Source organism: Anser brachyrhynchus (genome assembly GCF_964034855.1).
Source record: "Anser brachyrhynchus genome assembly, chromosome: 17".
NCBI lineage: Eukaryota > Metazoa > Chordata > Aves > Anseriformes > Anatidae > Anser > Anser brachyrhynchus.
The window spans coordinates 1,618,981-1,632,917 of NC_137710.1; the positions used below are offsets into that span (position 1 = coordinate 1,618,981).

The 13,937-nt window shown below is 40.0% G+C and overlaps 1 long non-coding RNA gene across 1 annotated transcript; it reads right to left on the reverse strand.

The window, feature by feature from the left end:
• Positions 1-454: 454 nt before the first annotated feature.
• On the reverse strand, positions 455-13,511 carry LOC308179340. The gene is made up of 7 exons (XR_013940335.1): positions 12,182-13,511; positions 11,389-11,548; positions 8,485-8,668; positions 7,708-7,777; positions 5,769-5,901; positions 937-4,639; positions 455-561 (listed from the first exon to the last, which is right to left on the reverse strand). It is a non-coding gene; the product is annotated as an uncharacterized lncRNA (long non-coding RNA).
• Between the last annotated feature and the right edge of the window lie 426 nt (positions 13,512-13,937).

The following is a 13,937-nucleotide window of genomic DNA, read 5'->3' on the forward strand; positions in this document are numbered from 1 at the left end:
TTTTTTGGAACGAGAAATGCACGTCTTGCCTGTTTTTTTCCTGGGAGGATGAATAAAGAACAAGCAGGTTTAACATCAGTAGGGCCAAAGAAAAGGCATGGGGTTATCTGACGTGAGCAAATGATTTTTCTTTCAAGCATGCTTTTTTTTTTTGTCTGATAACTGTAATTTACATCAAATACCTGTCAAGCAGTATAAGAGTGGAAAGGGGAACTCTCACAACAGTTCCAAAAGGCCCCAGCTACTAAAAGCTGTTCATAAGTCTGGATCTGTCCAACAAATATACATTAACTAGGAAACATAAGTGTTTTTTTTTTAATTGAAAAATTATTATTAATATTTTTTTTCCCCTGGGGAGGAATTATTCTCAAGCCTTCTACAACTATTATTAAAAAGAAATTCCCTCATTCCTGTATCAGTTCGAAACCTCAACAGCAAGGTACCTACCACATCCCATGAATTATCCTTATATTTACACTTAAGTACAAGCCAATCTGGATCACCGAACGAGGGCTCAGCTGTCTCTCATTCACGTAGACTATGCACTATAGAGCAGCAGCCCTGAAAATCACATGGAAAGTAAAAAGCTCTCAGTGTTGCAATAAGCAAAACCCCAACAGATTTAACAGGATCATTGCACAGCCAGACATCATCTCCGAGTTTAGCAGGCAGTATTTCAACTGACTAAAATGCATTCCTTTCTCTCTCTCTCTGAATGGCACTATGACACATTGAAGCAAAACTGATATTACTTCCTTTCACTGTGTGTTCTCACCAGACATAAGATGGGGAAGGAATTAATTACGGCTAATTAAAAATTAAATCCTCTGTCTTGCCTTTGGTTACTGTATTTCTCTGTCTGACTCAGAATATGCAGCTTAAATGCTCTGTTACGTTCTGCCTCCGCCACCTTTTATTCGGGAATAATTTGCTTACTTCTCTTTGGCTTCGGCATCGAGCTCTGTCATTTGGTCCTCACGGGGCCAGTCGCACAGTTCCAGTCCGGCTCACACCTCTGCTCCCTCCGTGCTGCTGCTCGCAGCTGACCACCGTCGCTTCAGCATCCCTCCCCAGCGCCTCAGTGCCACTCCTCACTTCAGGCATCCCCCCAGCCCGCAAGGGCCTCCCTCCCCTCGTGTGCCAAGCTGACTCTCTCCAGCCCAATCAGTTGATGGAGCAGCTCTCTGCGAAGCTTTTCAACTGCAGTTCCTCCTCGGACACCACCTCTGCTGCACAACTGACCTTCATGAGACATTTCCTGAGTGTGAACTCATTGTCCCTGTCAAACACAGAGAACCATTTTCTACAGGGAAGAGGAGAAAAGGATGTGCAAAGGCATCGTTTTCCCTTTGAGCAGGTCTCAACACACCGATGCTCAGTAAATAAATGGAGGATTAACAAAGTTATTCTGCAGCAAGTGGAACGTTTGCCAGGCAGATCACAGGAATTTCACAATGTCATTCACTTGCTTACAAGCTCTGGACCAAGAATGTCAAGGTTACGTGGAGGTCTGTCCTACAAAAACCATCACCAGGTGTTGTGATGAGATCTGATGGAGATTGCCGGAGGCAAAGAATGCCACATCAAGACTGCGACCACTGTCTGAACAGGTCAGCTTCAGAACTTCCAAAGGATTTAGAAAAACTAAACCGGACTATTTAAGAAAACAGTCTGTGTTAATGACGCATGCCATCTACGGAGGTATTACGGAATTTTCCCTAGAAGTTTTGCTACAATCTATGTCAAGAGAAAGTCATCAGCAGATACCTAGAAACGTGCAACTTAATTGTAAGAGCTGTTACAAACCTTTGAATGTTAATATCCTGCTGGAAAAAAAAAAAAAAAGTAGCTGTTTTGATCCTGGAGTTCCATCTGTCATCTCCTCTGTCAAGACCTCATTAGCATGCAAGTGAAATGTCACCCCAGTCACAGCTTCCAAGAAATTTCTTTGTCAAAGTCCACTAAATTAAATTAGCCAGCAGAGAGGGAAGGTGCACATTTATGAACATACAGGTATTGAGGCTGAAAGTAGTTCCTACTGCTGAAGGCGTATCGTCCAAGATAAATGCAACACACGCTCACTTTTGCACCACAAAGTTTTTGAAATGAGTCTAGATATTTGTGATTGAATTATATAGTTGTGTTCTTTATAAAAAATAGTAGCTCAAAATCATTATAGCATCACCTAGCCTATGGAAATGCACTACTCAAATATTTGCTAACGCAGTTAATAGAAATTGGAACTACATCTCTAGCTGCTAACAGATCTATCACTACACCCACTAATAATTAAAGTTACCTGGGTATCCATCTTGAATGCTGTTAAATTCAGCTGTTAACAATTATTCCAGCTAAACCATTCAAAAGGTGCTTTGAACTTGTTTATGGTCCTTCGTAACACTGTGCAGCTAGGTAGGAGACTACGTTCTCACCTGAACAGAATACCATTAATAATTTACGCTGTGAGTCAGGGACTTTTGTCCTAGGGTACTTGCATAGGCATAGCAGCCACTTTTCCAAGATAAGAACTTGAAACTGTATCTTCCTTGAGGTTACACTGCAGACACCAGTGATCTTTGATTAGTCGGTATAAATATTTTCTGTTAATTACAGCTACCAAAATAAGTGACTGCATATATCTGCTCCATTAAAACTGCCCCCGGAGTCAGCCCAATCCAGGACCGTGCCAGTGTTGCAGACTGGCTGGTGCGTGCTCATCTGCTTGTCCAGAACCCTGAACACCAGTCTGTAGGAGCTGACTGAAGATGGAAGCTCTAAGGTTAATAATGTATATCCCTTTGTTATAGTATCTCTCTTCCCAGGTTGAGGCTAAGACATGCTTAAAAATTAAAAGTGCAGATATCCTACAAAGGAGGAACAGATGCTAAGACTACACATGAATCTTTAATGTGATTCCAACTCAGAAAGTCCATTTCACTAACTTTCCTGCATTACTGCAACCTCTATGATCTTTTAACCCTGCTGTATAACGTGCAGGGCACAGGTGTGGATACAGACTCACCCTAAATAGAACAGAATCAAAACGATGTTATAATGAATGAGTACTCGACACTCACATTCACATATTGTATTCTCTCTTTTTCTTCTACAGGATCCTGATGTGTTGCAACCAGATCTAAGGACAGGCAGTCCTACCTCTGCTGGCATCCTCGTAGCACTGTCCTCATACTCAGTCCCACACGTATTAGCTGATGAAAAATCAGACCTTGAGCTTCAATCAATTTCTACAGCTGCTTAGATAAATAGAGAAAGACAGAGAACAACTATTATTTTTTTCAGGTTGATCTAGCCCGTTCCCTATTACATATCACATGGAGCATCCAAGGTGCATGTGCATATTTATGTGGTGTCCATGCTCCCCCAATAAAGCAGCAATGTGCATAGCTATGTAGAGCAAGGAGTGATGAGTACTAACGTCAGAAAACTAAGCAGCAGCAAAGGTGATGCTAACAGTCCTGACTAACTTCTGTATCTTCTGTGTACATTTGCATCACAGGAAATACTGATAAATGCTGCAAAGCCACTCGATTTAGATCTTCAAGCACATTCCAGGAAAGGGAAAGGGAAATAGAAAATTAATATAGTATCACAGTATAATACATAGATGAAAATCATATGAACTTGTATTATTGACTTCAGTGCAGAAACCACTTAGGAAAATTCCTCAGTTTATGCTGGGCTAGACGTCAGAGTGAACTTGAGTGTATCACTGCATGTTGTAAGAGATGGAAAAACAAAGAATGCTTGTGCTTCTACACTCTTAGAAGCAAGTGTTTACAACTATTGTTCCCTTGCAATCACTTATTTTGCTGACAAAAGCTTTTGTGCCCATCCTCATCCCAAAGTCACTGTCTTCACAAAGACAAGGCAGTACATTTTCAGAAGAATGGTACTGAGTGTTTGTTTTAATGTGCAGTGGTGCTGTTACCTTGATCACCAACAAAAGCATTGTTGCTCTTTCAGACAGTTACAACTTCAACGTTGCTACCAGCTATAATATCAAATAGATGTTTTCAAGCCATCCATTCTTGGTAAGAAATGCTGAAGAACTGTTTCACACAAAGTAGGATAAAGCAGACACGGAATTATAGGACGGAAGGAAATACTACTCTCCGCTGACAAACGCAAAATGACAATTAATTTTACTTGGAATCAATGTGCTGATAGGCAGATAGGAATGGGGCTCTTCAATAGGAAGAAAACAGTTTTTACAACTTAGTCTTGAGAATCCTGCATTCCTTCAGCATTCACACTGGTAAAAACAGAGATGAGAATATTGCACTGCATTCCCGCTTGCACAATAGAGCAGTAAGTCCGTGCCTACAGATAGTTCATGGAGATATCTCACACAGGAAATCATTTTAATATGTTCTGTTCTTCCCTGGACATAGTGCACTTGGGTAACTGGCCTCATTACAGAACGAATATTTTAGCAGTTGGAAGTGGCTTCATGCTACAGTACCTTTGTGTAGAGAGATCACCTTCAGCGATTATTCATTTCAGGAGTTCAGATTGCTGCCTTCCTGTGACATGATGAATGACTTTTAAGTAACATAATATCTGGTTTCCTCCTCTTTCACACACCCATTTCATTGCCAGTTGTCTTTAGTGACCAGATCTAAAAGGATTGTTTGCAGTCAAAAGGGAAGGAGAAATTCTTTACCGCATGCTCAGCCTCCTCTTGTTCATATTTAATTGAATTCTTGCTTGTTTTAAAATCGTTATCAATTATTCACCCTGAGCTCATTAACTCCAAACATCACAAGTATAAATAGGACTGCTCTACTGCTCTGTTAAAAATCCCCAAATTATTTTCATTTTCCCTTTTAATCTGTTCTCTATGTAACCATAAACTATTGAGTGAATTATACGGCTCTTTCCTGTATGTATTATTTAAAGCAGAGAGCAGGCTAGCAGACAAGGTACAGGAGTCCTGTGATGTCAGAAGGTAGTGTGGGCAGATCCATCAGGCCCTGAGTCTCTCCCATCATTGTTGGGCCAATGACGGCTGAAGAGCACTGAGAAAAAAGTCCTGTCCTTTCAAAACAGCAGCTCAGACCTCTCCTTCAGCCTCAGTTTTAACATCTGAAAATAGTATTTTTGACCAGCTAAATTAAATCCTCAACATATTTTGTCTATAACCCGCATTCTTCCCAAGCCAGTTGAGAGGAAACAAACAAACAGGAGATAATCTGATCCCAGTAACACATAGCAAGACTGAAACCTGCTCTCTCTTTGAGATCTCACACCTGTTCTGTGCTTTAAATGTGCTTCCTTTTGACACTAATATTACAATCACACAATATCAAATATTTCGTGGTGCAAGACTCGTCCATCCCTGTAAGTTCAACACACACTGTTTTCACATTGCACCCAAGGTGCAGCCAGCAACCTCAGCGATGCTGAGCTGAAGATGTGCTGTCTGCACACAGTGCTACTTGACAGAGCTCGGGCAGTCGCTCAGACAGCCAGAAGGCCTTAACCTTAAAAGCCCTGCTGAAAAGAGAATGTTACAAACAGAAGCCTTTTTTTTTTTCTTTCTTTTTTTTTCTTGCAGTTCTTTAGTATCAGTCTGGCGAGGCCATGACAATCCATGAAGTTTATGGAGCAACTGGGTAGTTTTGTGCAAGCAGTGGAATTGTGAACATACCCCATAAAAAAATTTCATCTTCACAACGCAAACGAGAAATCCATACAAATATGACACATCCTAATGAGCAATTCACCGATTGCCTCAGTTCTCCTACCTGTTAAATGGGATTCGGTTTACGTTTGAATTCTTACTGCCATTGCTCAGAATGGTATTTGGAAGCTTTAAAATCCAGGACGACCTACCATCTTATGGTCTGGGTCTCAGAGTCTTTTCTTGGACTTGGCAATCTAGAAAAACAGATAAAATCATGTCTGACAAAGTGCTGTCTATACCTGTTTCATTGCACCGTGCAGTACAATAAACCCTCCTTTTCACTTACTTCTTTTGAAATAAACAGAACCTTCTGCTTAAACTTGAAATTGGGGTGAATTTCTTAGACCAAGGATTCAAAGTTTCACCCTAAATTGGAAAGCATTCAGACAGAAATATACCAAATAAGCAATGCCATGGCTTGACTGTAGTGCTGAAACATACACAAGGTAATTAGCCTGACAGATATGGAAGCAATTTTTTAGCTTTGTTCTTCTGCTAGCAACAGAGGGGGTGACACGTGAAGTATTTTAGCTCTGTAGCTGAAAGGGGTCATTATGCCTACTGCACATATGACAACAATGCAGCACAAAGCAAGCATATGTATATATATAAAAAAAACAACAACAACAACAGAAAAAACACCACAGAAACTGGTCTGCTTTTCAGGATCTGAGCCACTTGGGTCTACCTCTTCTCGGTCTGTCCATAGCATTGTGCTGTATCACACAAACACACCCTGAAAGCTTCACTTCCACATCTGTAAAACACAACTAACAATACTTCCTCTGCCTTGCATGGCTGCTGTGAATATTCAAATGTGAATTGTTGCTCGGTGCCCAAATGCCAACGTACAAGGAAGCCATTAAAAATGCCAAAGATAGATATAAGGTTTCTAGGGGCACATAAAGCTGTAATAAATCTATTCCAAACTCACTTCTCACGCAGGTCACTAAATCTGTGCCTATAATATTAGGAGTGTGCTGGCTAACTGGCCACTAGCTATACAAAAGCCTTTTCTCTCCAAGTTCAATCAAAAGGACAACAGCATATGACAGACCCCTTGTATCTTTTGGTATTTTAGCCTGTCACAGCAGGGACCTCCTGCAGTGCTAGGAAAAGAGAGTTTTTTTGCTGGCCAAGCTAAAGCTAACAAAAATACCTAATGAGTAGAGGAGCTGAGAAGCTCATGCATTTAGCTATGTCTAAAGTAGCTTGTGCATACTGAATGTGGGCATGAAAAATTAATTCCAGGGATCCTATTGGATATGCTTTCAGATGACTGTTTGGACTAAAAAAATACTATTTTCTGTAATGTTTTTTACTTCAATTAAAGATATTTTGTGGAAAAATTATACACAACCACCAGCTCCATTTTCTGCCTATAACAGAGGGAGGGAACTTCTGCCCTGCTGCCTAAACACTGTCAGTGCCTTATGTCTGGCAGGCTTCTGCTCTGCCCTTCCACTCTCTAGCACTGGTTTCTCTCCCTGCTGCTAACCTCCATCCCTCTCACCTGTACCAATTTTTTTCACTCATCTAAGCCAACTTCCCACCAATTTAGCCCACTAACTTCAGGGGGGAAGAAGACAAGGTGGTTTGAGGAGCTCTATGCAGTCTGGCTATGCCACAGAAGGACGTGCTGCGAAGTGGAGTTACTGAAGCCCTGTCCTGTCCTGGGAGAGGAGGAACTGAACATGCTGGAAATGCTGTGCTGCGGCAGCTGCTGGATTTGCAAGGGTGCTGCAGTGCACAAGAAGGCCAGATAACATGGACTTGTGTGTGCAGCCACGAGGAGCAGCATGACACAGGGTCTTGGGGTGTGTGGGGTAGGGAGATGTGGCAGCATGAAGCCGCATGAGGCTGATGGATATTAGGACACGCTGTGTGCTGGGGTTTGGGAATGCAGTGTGTGCACTGCAGTTGAGGAGCATTCCCTAAAGAGCTGCAAGGGGGAGAAGTGTGTAACAGTAGCTACGCCAATGTCCTCCCACCAATGTTACCTGAGATTCCCGTCAGACTTTAAGCACGGAAAATATTCCCTACTGTTGCTCTCAAATATAACATGCATCTCTGCAAATGAAATAAATTGAAATGAAAATTAAAAACTCTAACGGCATCTAACAGCAGAAAGGAGATGCATTCCATAGGAGGAATGAAGGTAGAGTAGACCTTTCATGTGTGATGGCACTATTGTTTGAAAAAAGCAGAGCAGGGAAAAAGAACTAGAGGTTCTGCCTAGTATAATAGACAAAAAAAGTATTCATTCAGACGTTAGTTTATGCTCCAAGTATAACATGCTTCAGAAGAAATTTTAGAGACAGCTAAGAGATGGCATAATTGACATTTGTTCTGGAATGGATGCCTACACTCAAGCCAAGAAAAGCAGTTAGAATGGTGCAGTGACTATATAAACATTGGGTAATCCTTGTTCTTTTTCTTTAGGACAAACTCAGCCTATAGGCTTGATGACATAATTTCCATGACTAAGTATCTGTTAATTAAACAAACAATATATAATTATTAAATGCAAGATGACTGAGCTCTTAAGAAGTCTAGTCACTACTGTTCCAAACAGATGGATACTTGTCTTGGATTCCTAAACTTACACATTTTGTGAAAAAAGTGTCCAGTTTGATTTTGATTATGTTTGGCACATCCCATTAGAGAAGTTTTGTAGTTTATGTATTTGTCCGTCAAGCAAACCTGAAGAGGAAGCTAAAGCAAATGCAAATATATTACTGCAAATGTACTTAGAAAGAACTATCTGTTAACCTCACCTGTTTAAAGGAAAATCCAATATTTAATCAAAGCCTTCTGTAACTAGGAAACTTGGTTCCAAAGTCTTCAATCCAAAGAGGAGTATCATTGGTGGATTACTTGCTTGAGTGATGTATTCTGGCAAAGCTACAGATTCAGTAAAAATTGACGTCTTGCATTCCACTGCTGACTCACTATATGCTGCTAAGAAAGAGCACAGAGAAGGACTTTACAAACTCTTGTATGACTTAAGACTACTAGAGTAAGGATTGTGAGACTGACCCCTTCTTCAGTGTGGGTTGGTATGTTCCTTCCTAACGAAAATTCAGTACAAAATCATTTATAATATCTAGAGTATCACGCATCTGTGTAACAGGATGGTTTAAGTCTTTCTTTATTCAAGGGTGTCCTTACAGAAAAACACTACTTGATAATTACAAAAATACTGGCTTCATGACAGAAACAGAATAGATTCTCTGTTATGAAGTGGTAAAAATGCCTTTGCTGAGGTATAAACAGATATCTTAATTTTAAAGTTCTAAATAAAATTTCCACTTAGGAGTTTTGGGGAAACTTTCGGTATTTTCTTTTATTTGCACGATCAGTGACTGAAAATCTGTTTAGAACTATGTTAACCATTTTGTATGAAGCTATCACCAAAAGGGCTGAGTTTATAGGAGAATAAAGAGTTGTTCATCACCCCCTCATGCCTACATTTTCAATTTCCCTATAAAAGTATATGTAGTGATAAGGTACAACAGGTGCTTGTTCAGGTCAGATACTAATTAACCTACATATCGTCGTGCAATATGCAAGTTTTAAATAATGTAGAGCTCAAAGCAATAAAACGATGTAAAAGTGAAGCCTGGAAACAAAAACTGTTGTTTCATTAAACTTAAAATACAATTTGACTCTACCATACCAACGCATACGGGCTATCTGCATTAAATTGTGTTTAATTTAACTCTAGAACTATAGGGCCCAATTAAAAATAATGAGGCCTGTCTCCAACTGTCAGGCTCAATTAGAGATAATGGGAACTGATAGTTCCTGGAATAGATTCATTTTTGTCTGATAGACGAACTGGGGCAGGGGTCTTGGCAGGGGTCATTGGAATAGACCTGGCAACAAAACATGGGTCACTCAAGCTTAAGGAGTCTTAAGGAACCCAGTTATTAAATAAGGAAGTAGGAAGTAAATCAAATCCAAAAGCACATGAATAACCCCAACAGATTCTCTTTTTCTGTTACATACACGTATATTGCAATTCATCTAATCATTAAACTGCCCACTTCACCCGAACAAAATATTTATCGCAGAAAAGTTAAACCTATTTGACAAGATGAAAGAAAAACTGCAAAAATAAATGCCTAACTTCATATTCCAGTACCAGTTTTCAACGGTGTAGAAGGACCAATATTTTTATGTGATGTACCAAAGATTCTACTAAAATGGCTGAGATTTTGTTTTATGCATTATAAAAAATAAAACCATGAAAGTTAACTTGGATATACTAAGAAACCTAGCTGTCTTGGTAGATGTTATTTATGATGAACAGAGTACTTCCTCTTCAGCCTCAGCCATAAAAATAGGAAAAATATGTCAGCTTTTGCTAAGCACTTCCCAAGATGTCATTGAACAGTCAGGCAAATTCAAAATTGAGCCTGAGAGCAAAGAAGCCATTTGTCCCTGAAGAAACATGAATGGATGATACAGCCCCTGACAACTTTTAGGCACTAGACAGTAGCTGTCATTTTAGATGAGTAATTAATCTTGAACTGAGAGGGAGATGCAGAGTACTGTTGACTGTTTATTCGGCTACAATGACAGTCAGCGTCTGTTAGAACCACTTTTCCCCTGCCTGGAATTCATAACCTCTCCGAGGCAAAGCTTGCCTGTGCATCTATTGTCAACAGCAATGACTCTGAAGTTCGCGTTGGGCAATCCTGACGTGCCGTGCCTTGGCTCGCCTTTTGTTTCTCTGTGAAGACACTTTTTTAATCTAATGATATCTTTCTCAATGTCTAACGATGCTCGTGCAACATGCTGCCGATGGCATTTTATCCTCTGGTCCCCTCCCCCCTTACATGTACAGGCCTGCAAAGTCATGCTTTGCATTTTAAATCTGTTCTCTGTGACTTCTGAAGAAAGAATTGTTGAGCATTTGAGCTTCTCCACAATGAGCCTTACTCTTTGTGCTGAAAGAATGCACAAATTTATAATTTGATCCATTATTTTCCTTTATGCTTCCCTTCCTGTACATTAAGAACATCGAGAAGAGACCCTCTACGGCCACATTAGAACACCACAAACACACTGCTAAAACACAGTGTAGAGCTACTGGCAATACAAAGGACCACTTTTTTTTTTTTTTCCTTCTTCCAGTGTCTTCTCTTGGTTAAATGCAGTGAAAGGCAGCAACCCCAGGCTCTGGGTGACAACCTCCCTAACTTGGTCCATACATGTGTTCACTACTCAAAGGCTATACCCAGATGGGAATTAACACAGGCAGGAAGATCTTTGGAGCTTGCACCACAGCTCTCTCTGCACCTGTGTAACACCTGAAAGAACTGGGCATAGTTTTCAATGACAATCCTTAGCAATGATATAGTGTAAAAACAAACAGACAAAACCAACATACCAGCTCATGTCATGCAGCACATGGGAAAACAGAAGCACGGAGATTCTGGAGAATTCTGTTACTCGTAGCAATACACATCACCTGCACTCAGTACCCAAACTGCTCTTAGGACACACAGCTATCATTCTCTGCTGGGAATTTCGGAGTACACAGAGATACCTCAGGAAGCTGTCAGTATTCCACAGTCAACATGTCATGGAAATATGCATTTGTATACATGCGTGTACATATAGGCACGTATCTATGTGTGCATTTTAACCCCCCAGAAAGCATTATTACCTACATTTATTGTTGCACCCTTCAGCTGGAAGAATCAGATGTTTTGCTAGCTTCATTCTCAGTTGAGCCTTATGACTTTGGTCAATGCCAGGAGGCATATTTCGTGAAATTTTCCTATTCCTCTGTCTTGTTCTCATCCTGCGAGTCTCACAGGTATATAACACCTTTGAAAGACAAATTTAAGCACCATGAAAAACTGTGACAATGAAATTCACTTCATCATGACAGATATTTAAAGTGGGTTGGCATATTGAAGTATGAAGATTTAATATGTAGTTGAATTTAATTCCCAACTTTGAAGGGAGTTCAAGGCACTCGTAACAAAAAGATGCTGTATTTCCCAAGCAGTTGATCTGGAAGAGGTTTCTTACAGTTCAGTTTCCGCAACATTTCAAAGTCAAAGCCTAGTTTTCTTCAGTGTTAACATCAGGATTTGTGGAAGCAAGCCAAGTTGAATTCATCATTTTTTGCTGTAAGGAAATTTATTTTATTTTTCCTTCATTGCAACAGCAAATTTTTGATATGTTTGAATTTCTACAGCCTCTTCTATCAAAGTATCTGAAAATTTTATAAAAAGCTAATGAAGTCCTAGCACAGAAATAACAGGCATTAGCTGCTTTACACAAGAATTAGCCAAGCCACAGATCACCACGTTATGCTGCTCTCTATTTTTATGTTGCAGAACTCATCTAACCAGATATTTCAGTGAGTAATTCCAAATAACATATTTTTCAGGAATTGAAGTTCACATTTTTAACACCATGCAGTAAATCTGTTTCTAGTTTTGTTGTTCCTACCTTGGGTGTCTGGTTTAATTCAAAGCCTGGTATTCAGCAGTTTTTGACATGTGCTGATAATGAGTTACTAACTTAATTAGCAAAGACATACAGTATTAGTAAATACTTAAGAAAATGTGAAAATCTGTGACTATGCAAGGCTATACGTATGGTCTATGACAGCACTAGGAAAAGAACTGTATTTGTGCTATGTTACTTGCAATCATTTAAATAAAAATAATAATAATAAACTAGTTTAAAGACTTGTTTTTCCTCCAGTTTCTCTTTACTCAGGAGCTCATTTTCCTTCCCACTAAGCAGCTTTCCCCCAGCTGTCCCGAGTTACCGTTGCAGCAGGACAAGCAGCAGAGGCATCCCACAGGACGTGGGTACTGCAGTAGCCTGGAACAAGCAACAGGGGATGTTGTGGGATGAGAGCCTGCAGCACAGCCAGGCTGAGGAGAGCCTGCTCCTCTGAGCTGCTGCACGCTGGAGACCTCAAAATGACCATAGCCTAAATTCTCTAAGATTGCTTTTCCCAAGCAGAACATAAAACCAATGAGAAAGAACAAAGCATCTGATTCCCTCAGTGCACCTGTACTCAATATGCATGGGAAACACCAAGAAAACGAAAAAGGTGAGGAGAAAAGGCATTTGGATTAGATTTCTTTTTTTTTTTAAATCTTCACCTGAAATGGAGATAATGAAACCCAAATTTAACACTAAAAGACAAATATGATGCACTAAAAGACAGTCTGTAAACTTTGTGAAAATTCTTAGTTCTTAGGGATGAGAATGAATACATCAACCTTCCATTCGCCAAGTTGGCCAGGCATAATATTCTAATGCTAAGTAAAAGAAAAAAAAATCACTTCTCTTTTTGGCTTGCAAAATGGTGCTACATGTTTATACAGCACTGAAGTAAAAGCAAAGCCAAATGCCATCTGACAGATTTCAATGTACATGTATCAAATCCCATATAAAAGACAGTTTTATTTATGGCTAATTCTGCCTCCCTCATGAAACCAGAGATTCTTCTGACTTCAGTGGCCAGGACTAGACCCTTGGTTTCTTTTCAATTTCACAATAAAATCAGCTCACTGTAGCTTGACGGTATAATCTTTCTTAAGGGGCTCAGAGTGCATATGCCTGACTTTCTTCAGCAGGTGCATCTTCAGAATCGATTTCTGATGCTCCACAGAATGCCCTTAATTTGGAATAAAAAGTGAGATGTTGCTATCGCTTAAATCTGAAGACTGTCACCACCAGAATAATCAAACGTTTATCTTACACTGGCACTTGAAGAGGTTTCAAAAGACAAAGAAACTCAGCAGGCAGTCGATGAATTCCCCCTGGCCCCATCCTAAAAAAAAAAAAAAGAAAAAGAAAGAAAAAAAAAAAGGAAACATTACAGAGGAAAGAGAAAGAGACACACAATTCATCTTGAAGATATCGGAGGTTTTCTTTTTTCCTGTTGAGTGGTTCTAGTTTCGAACAGGCTATACTGGAGTGCATCATAGCTCCGGGGCACCTCCCATCATTCACTTGGTCACCTCCGTACTGTAGCAGAAACTGCCAAACAATCGGTTTATTCTCTTGTGATAGTAACCCAGGAAACAAATCTATGATGACACTGTTACATGCATTCGTGAACTTAGTGGCCTTGTAGGTCACTGGACAAATCTCTCCAAACTGAACTGTTGACAGTTCTTTGCAGGGTTCCCCACAGGAAACTGAAGGTTAATTGACCATTCTTTCAAACCATGAAATGCTTTTG